Source organism: Limulus polyphemus, unplaced genomic scaffold, assembly GCF_000517525.1.
Source record: "Limulus polyphemus unplaced genomic scaffold, Limulus_polyphemus-2.1.2 Scaffold2353, whole genome shotgun sequence".
Lineage (NCBI taxonomy): Eukaryota > Metazoa > Arthropoda > Merostomata > Xiphosura > Limulidae > Limulus > Limulus polyphemus.
In genome coordinates, this window is record NW_013667963.1 from 16,372 (window position 1) to 26,125 (window position 9,754).

General features: G+C 37.5%; 1 protein-coding gene across 2 annotated transcripts in view; it reads left to right on the forward strand.

Moving 5' to 3' along the window:
• Window positions 1-244: 244 nt before the first annotated feature.
• LOC106466709 (zinc finger protein 768-like) overlaps window positions 245-9,754 on the forward strand; it is a 72,874-nt gene continuing 63,364 nt past the window's right edge. For both annotated transcript variants that reach the window (XM_022394785.1, XM_013927007.2), the window contains exon 1: window positions 245-667. The gene's annotated coding sequence lies outside the window, so the exon portion shown is untranslated. The remainder of the gene's footprint in view (window positions 668-9,754) is intronic.

The window sequence follows — 9,754 nt, forward strand, 5'->3', positions numbered from 1 at the left end:
ATAGAAAATTTGAATTATTTTTTTATCATTAGGTTACATAATTGAGCGCCAACTATGATTCCAAATCTCAAGTTATTATTCCCTTTTACCACAGTCTTTAATATTCACAATCTTTAAGTTTACCGCCAGTGACGACAAGGTTTTTTTTTCAATAATAATAAAGAAAAGCAAAGAAACTATTCATAAAATCATGTTTTGCTATTTTTAATTTTTTTCTAGATTGTCAGCATCGGGAGGTCTACAAGTAAGTTCGAACACTTTGAAATTGATTAGTGGATAAACACTACGTTCGTGTTCACATACCAAGCGGCTTGGTATCCGGCCACGTGACTTTCATCTGTGGGAGGATAAACCGGGAACTGATGATGTTGAGCCCAGCTGATCGTCTCGGTTCTATTGTTTGTTGCATCTATTACGACAAGCTCTGTTAGATACGGTACTTCTCCGTCTATTGCCGGTGAAGGGCTTCCCGCAAGTTGGGCGTAGGAGGCCGTCTTAGTATAAAGAACCGTCGCCGAGCAACAGGTTGTAGAACGTCGCTTCGCACTCACAGCGGGTGTCACGTTAAGGTAGAGTTAAGCTGTATCCCATCTCCAGAGGAGCACCGATGCACGAAAACAGTCATCAACTTTATCTGTTCGGAGAAGTTCAGAACATTAACTAATAGGTAAGTGTGCAAACTGTTAGTGCATATAAGCAGTGTAATCTACTTCTACGAATACGAATTAAGCACAAAGATGAGGTCGCGAGCAGTGATAAATGTGGCATCACAGTAAACACGTCATTTATATTTATCAAATGTTATTTTGTATGTAAGCTGCAGAAATGCTTCTATTGTTTTTCACACTTATTTAATGAAACTTACATCAAAACTAAGTCCTTTAGTTGGAGAGAAATGAAGTGTGTATAAAGCTAAAATAGTTTGGTTGGAGAGAAATGAAGTGTGTATACAGCTAAAAGAGTTTGGTTGGAGAGAAATGAAGTGTGTATACAGCTGAAAGAGTTTGGTTGGAGAGAAATGAAGTGTGTATACAGCTAAAAGAGTTTGGTTGGAGAGAAATGAAGTGTGTATACAGCTAAAAGAGTTTGGTTGGAGAGAAATGAAGTGTGTATACAGCTAAAAGAGTTTGGTTGGAGAGAAATGAAGTGTGTATACAGCTACAAGAGTTTAAATTTACTTAGCCTCCCAGTGGCACAGCGGACTTACGACGCTAGAAGCCGGGTTTCGATACCCGTGGTTGGCAGAGCACAGAAAAGCGCTTGTGTAGCTTTGTGCATAATTAAAAAAACAAACAAAAACAATAAATTTACTTTTAAAAAATGGCGCGAATTGTCGTTTGAAGAAATGTATAATTATATACTGCTTGTATTTATAAACAGTAAAACTTGGCTTATTGAGAGATCTACATGCGGAGTTATTTTGTTGTTTTTCTAATCACGGAAACTAGGGATCTCTGTTCAGATAGAAATATATCACGAGAAAATGAAACTAAATAATTCATTATATCGCGTGTGTATATTTCAGCAAAGAAGCTTTGTTTTGTTTAATCCCTTGTGAAATTATTGTGTTTGAATTGTCCCTTCCTGTGTAATAAATAAACATCCCACATTTGTACTGTTCTTTTTTAATGAGTAGTACATATTTTACAACGTTACAAAATTTATGCTAATATATATATATATTTGAAAGTAGTTCCATATCGCAGTTAAACAACCAAAGCATTAATTTTCACAGGTGGACAGACACTGACTAAAATGTAGAATTAAATAGTTTCGGCCATTGTCTTCACATTCTCACTGTTGATTATACAAATACATATTTTCCTTCACAAAAACAGACCTCCATATTCGCCTTATGGAGGAACGGGGTTATGAAAGAACTTGTTTTTCGATTATTAAAAGTTTGCTATTTGCTAACAATCGGGCATGGCATTAAAAAAACGACTAAACTTTAGACAAAATGTTAGAGATTATTCATTGTTTTAGCAAACAATACAATATAGCCGCATTTAATTCGCGTGTTCATTTAGAAATCATTGTTTATTGTTTTGCTTCAAGAAATTAGTTGTTGAAAGTTATTGGGTTATGATAGAATCGGGGTTTTTGACATAGGTCATATGTTTATTAAGTAACTAATTCGTTTTCAAACGTCTGAGTTTATTAAGAAACGGTAATACTTAACATCAGACGATTTACGTCTTAATCACAAAGAATAATTGATTGTTAATAATTATATATTTAATCATTTCTAGAACAACCATTTGGCCGGAAATATAATTGCCATTCAGGGTTAAAGGTCAATTTATGAATAAATTATAAGAGTTACATTGATAAATATCAATACTTTAGTAATATAAACGCTTATCAACGAACTTCTGGAGGGGTTAAACCATCCATAGGAAATATAGGGGGCGTTACAGTAGCATAACGCATTAATATGCGCAGAAAGATTAGGATGAATTACTGATATTGATTTGTTAGACTAAATCACAGAGTTTAGAAGAGGGCATGAGTATTTATAGAAAACTACGATAGAGAGGTTATAATAATAGCATTAGGTATCTGTAAGTAAAAGCCAGAATTATAAGTTAGAAGTCAACTCCAGGAGGAGAAACCAATGATACTACTTACCAGTCTGGAGAGCATTACCAATTATCTCAGTCACTGACTTAGAGATCATTGGTTTGATGTATGCTTATGAGAGTTTCCGTTAATTTACACGAACTATAGAGATTACGTGTTAGCATTAGGAAATACGAGTCAGTGAAATACCAATAAGCAACCTTGTAGGCTTAACAGCATTATAAACGAATTGAAATAAAGACATTTTACCCACGATTAAAAGGGGCGTGGGTTGGTCCTGTGTTTAGAGTTTTGGATTTCGGAGCTGGCGAGCCGGTTTCGAATCTGTGCAATGCCACAAAATGTTCCTCGCACTTTAAGTTGTTGGTGCGTTATAAGAGTGACAATTAATCCCTTGGTTACGGATAGTCATCAGTTATACTCAAAATCACTGGAAAATATTATACGTATATTTTTTTACATGAAGCTTGCAAACGTAAGTTAAAAGTGGTAAATGGTGTTTCCCCACTTCTGTGTGGGTCCTGCTTCCATGGACACCTTCTATGTGGGTCCTGCTTCCATGGAAACCTTTCTTACTAGAGGTTCCCTGATGGATAAAGATCCGATAGCCCATTGAATAGTTTTGCGCTTATCAGCAAATAAGCTCTTATGGGGGATAAATTTTACGATTCCCGCACTGTAGCTTTTGCACCGACTTTATTTGTGTGAGGGCGTGGGTTGGCCCTTGGGTAGAGCTTTGCATTTCGGAGCTGGAATCGAATCCGTATTATATCACAAATATTCACAACATTTTAAACTGTGGGTGCGTTATAAGAGTGATAGTCAATCCCTCAGTGTGGATAGTGGATGATGGGCTGATTTTCCTCTGGTCAGTTGTTCAAAATTAGGGATGATGACGGATAGTCTTAGTAGCGTAGCCAGAAATACAAATATAGTTCGGTGCAATTCTCGACTGAAATTTACCCATAATCCACTTTTTGTTTTCGAACAACATCGGAGCTGCATTTTCCGTATAGTAAACGTATTTTCTAATCATTTGTGGTCCCTCGGCGGATCAGCGGTAAGTTTACAAACTTACAATGCTAAAATCCGTGGTTCGATTCCTCGCGGTGGACACAGCAGATACCCCCCATTGTGACTTCATTCGAAAGAAGAATAAAACCCAACAATCTTCTGGTATTATCTATGTGTTCTTATCCTTTAAATGGGTACGTACCGTACGTAGGTCAACTATGAAAAGTAAAACTGAAATAATCTGTCATTGTGACGTTTACTATGAATTGGAGATGGGTATCTTTAGCGTCTCGTGTAGATATAAACCAGTTACATATAGAAGTGTAGTATTTTATTCTACTTTAGAAAACGTTAATTACGTACGCAGTCAATGATTCAGATCACCTAAGTAACGAAACATTGATTTAAACAATCATTTGCATGATAGATATAAACGTAACTGGGACAATTTCATTACTGCCATGAGCTGTGTTATTTTCGGGTTTTGTATTATAGCCTAAAACGCCCCCCCCCCCCCAGTGGCACAGCGGTATGTCTGCGGACTTACAACGTTAGAAACCGGGTTTCGATACCCGTGGTGGGCAGAACACAGATAGCCCATTGTGTAGCTTTGTGCTTAACTTCAAACAAACACCCTCCCCCAGTGGCACAGCGGTATGTCTGCGGACTTACAACGCTAGAAACTGGGTTTCGATACCCGTGGTGGGCAGAGTACAGATAGCCCATTGTGTAGCTTTATGTTTAACTATTTATTTTTCCCCCTAATATTTAACTGAACACGTAACATTTTAGTATCGCAGTGAATCATTTATTTGTTGTTAAGCCTAAAGCTACACAATATGCTATCTGTGCTGTAGCCACCACGGGTATCAAAACCCGATTTTTAGCGTTATAAGTCTTCAGACAGCCACTGAGCCAGTGCAGGGTTACTTATTATGAATGTTAGTGAAACCATCTTGATCTCTGGGTCACCTGTTTCATAAATTAGTGTTCTAATATTCTCGGTATCAAAGTAAATCATTGAAAATTCGTGTCTATTTTTTATAGTTTGATTTTATTTCTAAGCCCATTTTTTATCCTTTAGTAACACCTACCTGTAGAAGGTTTCTGATTATTATTTTCACTCTATGCTGTGTTTGTCTTGATGACAAGCACGACGACCCAGGAAGGTCATTAGCCGGACATTCCTAATGAAAGATTAAATGGTCATTGCTCTTTTTTCACACGAATGTGATTGGACTGACTGAGATTATGGCGTTTCCCTTAGTATAGTTTAAATTTAAGATTAAAGATGTTTGTGGTATAGCCAATGTAAAAACAAGTCTTCAAACTGCCCAGTCTAAAACAGTCATGCCAGTTTCAGTTTAATAACGCACAAGAACCAGAGGCCCTAGAATTTAATAGGTGGACAAATTACTACGTGATGCTAAATATGAAAGTGATTTAACAACAAACAGATAAACCTTTTATTTACGGCAGCAGCCTGTGTGGACATATATTAAGAAACATCTGGCTGACACGAAACTTAAATTTCTTGGTCTGGCTTATTAGCCTCGTGTAAGTATGCCAGACTGTGAATCTGAGGGTCCAGGTTTTGTGTCCCGCTGCCACACAAAAAATCACCAGAATTTACTTCAACACCATAGGACACATGAACTCTTCATAGGTGAAGGGTACGGCATGGCCAGGTGGTTAGGGCACTCGACTTGCAATCTGAGGGTCGCGGGTTCGAATCCCCGTTCCACTAAACATGCTCGCCATTTCAGCCGTGGGGGTGTTATAAAGTGACGGTCAATCCCACTATTCGTTGGTAAAAGAGCAGTCCAAGAGTTGGCGGTGGGTGGTGATGACTAGCTGCCTTTCCTCTAGTCTTACACTGCTAAATTAGGGACGACTAGCGCAGATAGCCCTCGTGTAGCTTTGCGCGAAATTCAAAACAATCAAATCATACGTGAATCAAAGTTGCACCAGGGACTAACGGGTGTGTGTGTGTGTCTCATTAGCTTGAGGTGAAAATGCTCGATGAAACTGACATCGTTGGATATAACGTTTTTGTGGTGGTTCGGCTATGGTATGAAAATGAGCATATTAACTGCTCGAAGATTTATTGATGTAATGTTGGATCCAACTGTCTGATCTTCTTCTGGTGTATTTAAACCAGACCGTATTCTGATGCGTGGTAACGCCCAATGCCCATACTTTTAGGATTGGACCGTGCCCTCAACAACCAATACATATATATACATATACAAGACGTAGACAGACCACTGAAACGTTCTGATTGAAACCACATACAACACGTTTGGGATATTCTTGAACACCGTACCGTGTACATTAGTTTCTTAATCGACCACGTGACGCCCACCAGTGGCACAACGGTATGTCTGTGAACTTACAACGCTAGAAACCGGGTTTCGATACCCGTGGTGGGCAGATCACAGATAGCCCATTGTGTAGCTTTGTGCTTAATTCCAAATAAACAAACAAACGACCACGTGACATCAGCGAACTTGCATAGCACCGTCTGCCGTCTGGGGAATAGCATAACCCCCCCCCCCCATAACGTCTCTGTCGACCGATGGCCAGAGATCGTTATTAATGCAAAGATGACGTACTTATTTTTACTACCTATTATTGCTAAGCCTAACTCGTTAAATCAGAGGTAATGTCTGTGGAGTTACAACGCTAGAAACCGGGTTTCGATACCCGTGGTGGGCAGAGCACACATAGCCCTTTGTGTAGTTTCGTGTCTAACTATAAACAAAGAAGCAAAAGACCCAAAATCTAACCAATAGACTTTAAGGGTTTTTATACCCCATGGGTTAAAACTTTAGCAATATTTTGTCAATAAATTTAAATACTTAAGTGTATTTATCTAACTCTTGGTGTTCTAGTATTTATCTAACACTTGATGTTCCTAAAATATACTTGAGTTGTGTTCTGTCGTTAATTTGATTAACTAACAATTGAACTGTACAATATTGCTCCATTTAATTGTTTTTGGAATAACTTATTAATCCGTAACCGGCAACCAAACTTCAGATAGTTTGAATTTTTTGAAAGTTTCTTTACTTACACACTTGATAAACTGTTTGGCGAAACAGAAAATGAGGAGTTAAGAAAAATAATTATATTTCTCGGTCATTATTCAATATTAAAAATACGTGGTAGTTCTTGTGACTTGTAGCATAGGATCTTGTGACTTGTTAACGCTAGGCTTAACGTATTCGTTGATGAGTGAAATTGCCGGCTCGTTGGGTTAGCTCTGTCGATAATTGGACAGTTTGTGTTTGAACATCACCAAGTGGTCGCTTTTTTTTTTGTTTTTCTTTTCCACACACACACACGTGAGTGTTCGAGATTTCGGACTCGTCAAGCGTTGGCGGTTCGTTACTATAGTTATGTAGCGTCATCGCACGCGTGCACGAGCTTCGCGTAAGATATGGGGGGGGGGATACTGCTAGCTACGCGTTTCCTGTTTTGACACTGTTTGGAAATCTTTTCTGAAGAAAATACTAAAACCAAGTCTATTTTCTTCTTTGCATTCGGGTGAAACAGTTTGTTCCTTTGTGCGTTTAATGGAACACTTATGAAGCATGCTTGTCTGTTTGTGAAATATATTTTCATTAAGTTTTTACATTTGAAGCCATATTAGTTATGACAATTAGACGTAACTTACTGACCGATAAATAACCGAATAATTAATAATTGTATTATGTATATGTTTTAATAGTTAGCCTCTGACGTCATATAAAATACAATCAGTGCGCTTAAGTTTAAGCCTATAAACTCAAAATAAATAAATATTTATATACTTAAGTTAAGCAAGCAAAAGTTCACAAAATATGTTATTCAATTTTGCTGTAACGGACGTACGTGTTGAAAGACTAGCACGTGCTTCGTGACGTATTTCCTGCTCTGCAGCACACACTACTTTGTGTATTATTGACCAACTGAAAGCCTCTTGTTTTCAGATATCTTCACACCAATCCTTACTTTGGAATAAAATTAATCCTTTAACCATGTCTTGCTCATTACTATTTCTGGCGTACACCTTTAATATTCAAAAAGTTTTAAGCGAAGAAGGAGTGACCAAAAGTCTTCATATGGCTACTTTTTGTGTGTGCATGAGAGAGAGCACAGTGAAATATACATTATGGTGCTATTATTTTGTTTTGCTTTTTAAGTTTGTTTTGAGTAATTTGTTTTTTTTTTGCGATGTTCTTTAAAAAATGAAACGTGGCACTGTTTACTACTATAATTTGAGAGAACGTTGTATGTTTGTTTGTCTTCTAACTCCTCCTAGACTTTTGCATCTGGACCTGTCAAATATGGTTTAATCAATTAGGAATGATTCGGGGTGTATCAAGAAGTCAGTTTTCTTTTAAAATGCATAGATTTCGTAGCTCCAGTGCTGGCTAAATATAAATTAGTCAGTGGGGGGTGGGGATACTAGAAGTACTGATGGGGTTACTCCAGTTTCCTCTTTCATTACATAGGGTATACATACAGTCTATATACTTTCAATAATTACTGAATTTAGAACGAAAACAGAAACACTATTTTATATACATGACTGGTAAAACATTAATTCTGCAGTAACATTTTGTTTTCACATCCCATCAATCATTTTTCACACACTGTTTATAGGTGCGGCATGGCCAGGTGGTTAGGGCGCTCGACTCGCAATCACCAAACATGCTCGTCCTTTCAGCCATGGGGGCGTTATAATGTGACGGTCAATCCCACTATTCGTTGGTAAAAAGAGTAGCCCAAGAGTTGGCAGTGGGTGGTGATGACTAGCTGCCTTCCTTCTAGTCTTACACTGCTAAATTAGGGGCGGTTAGCGCAGATAGCCATCGTGTAGCTATGCGCAATATTCACAAAAACAAACAAACGAACCTATGTCCTGTCAGTCTTTATATTGCCGCTGGTATATTTCGGAAAATAAACAAACAAAAAAAACAACAACCGGGTATCAAACGGGCACATCTGCTATCTGTACAAATCAAAGTATTCTAAATACACACAAGTAACCATATTTTCCCTGTTAAAGTAGTAGTATATATATATATACATTTTTTTTCCACTGGAGTAAATTATCTAAACTCTAAGCTTAAGAATACATACAATCAAGATAAACTGGCAGCACTACCGAAAGATGTGGGTTGAGGAGATATTCTTAAAGTTATTGAGTTTTAAGAGTTATTGAGTTTGCCAATAATGTTAGATAAAAAAATTCGGCAACACAAAGCGTCAATGCCTTGAAAATCTTCAAGCACGTGCCTGCCAACTACCTCTCCGAGTTTCATAGACGTGTTTGTTGTCCAACCGATTCCTTTTCGTCAACTTAGAAGGAAAAATCAACTTGACTTTGTAAAAACGAATCTTTTAGGTTAAAAATAATATATAAAAAAAAGGCGAGTAACTTGTCTTTTCTTTGATTCTTTGATTTTATATTTTCCATATATATATATATTTCTAAATTAAAAAGTAATAGATATGACACTCTAGATGTCAAGTACATATGTTATCAGATGCAGTAAAAATTTTTTGTTTTTTTTCTGGGAGGTGCATTGTGTGTGTTTGTGTTTTATTTTTTTCACGTGAAAAATGTTTAACTTTTAGCTTTCATACGCGGCTATACCAACGTGCACTGTAATGTCAGTCGAACGTTTTAATTTGTGAAAGAACATCCCAAACAATGTAGCTCCCATGGGCTACATGGATATATTACAAAGGGGGAGGGGCAAAATAAATTGATATTACAGGTGGGCAAGCCCCCCCCCCCCTTGCGGACGCCCATGGCAGTTCCTTATATTTTAATGTGTAACAGCGGTAAGTCTACGGTATTGAACAAAGAAGACGATTTAAATTAAAGGAACCATTTCCTTAGTTCCGGTTTTGCACAACATGAGGCTTGGCTTATTTCCACATCATGGACACCCGTAGGAAGGCGCATTTGATCCCCCTTACATTTCACAAACAAATACACGTTTTCTGATGTAAACTTAACATCGTAGTTTAATTAAATATATTTAGTAATTTCTATTAAAACTATAAAATTTGTGTTTGGGTTTGACTTACACTGTAAAAGCTGATCCCTTACATACGTGTCCCCCCCCCGAAAATATTTCTGTGGGCGCCCATGTTTCTA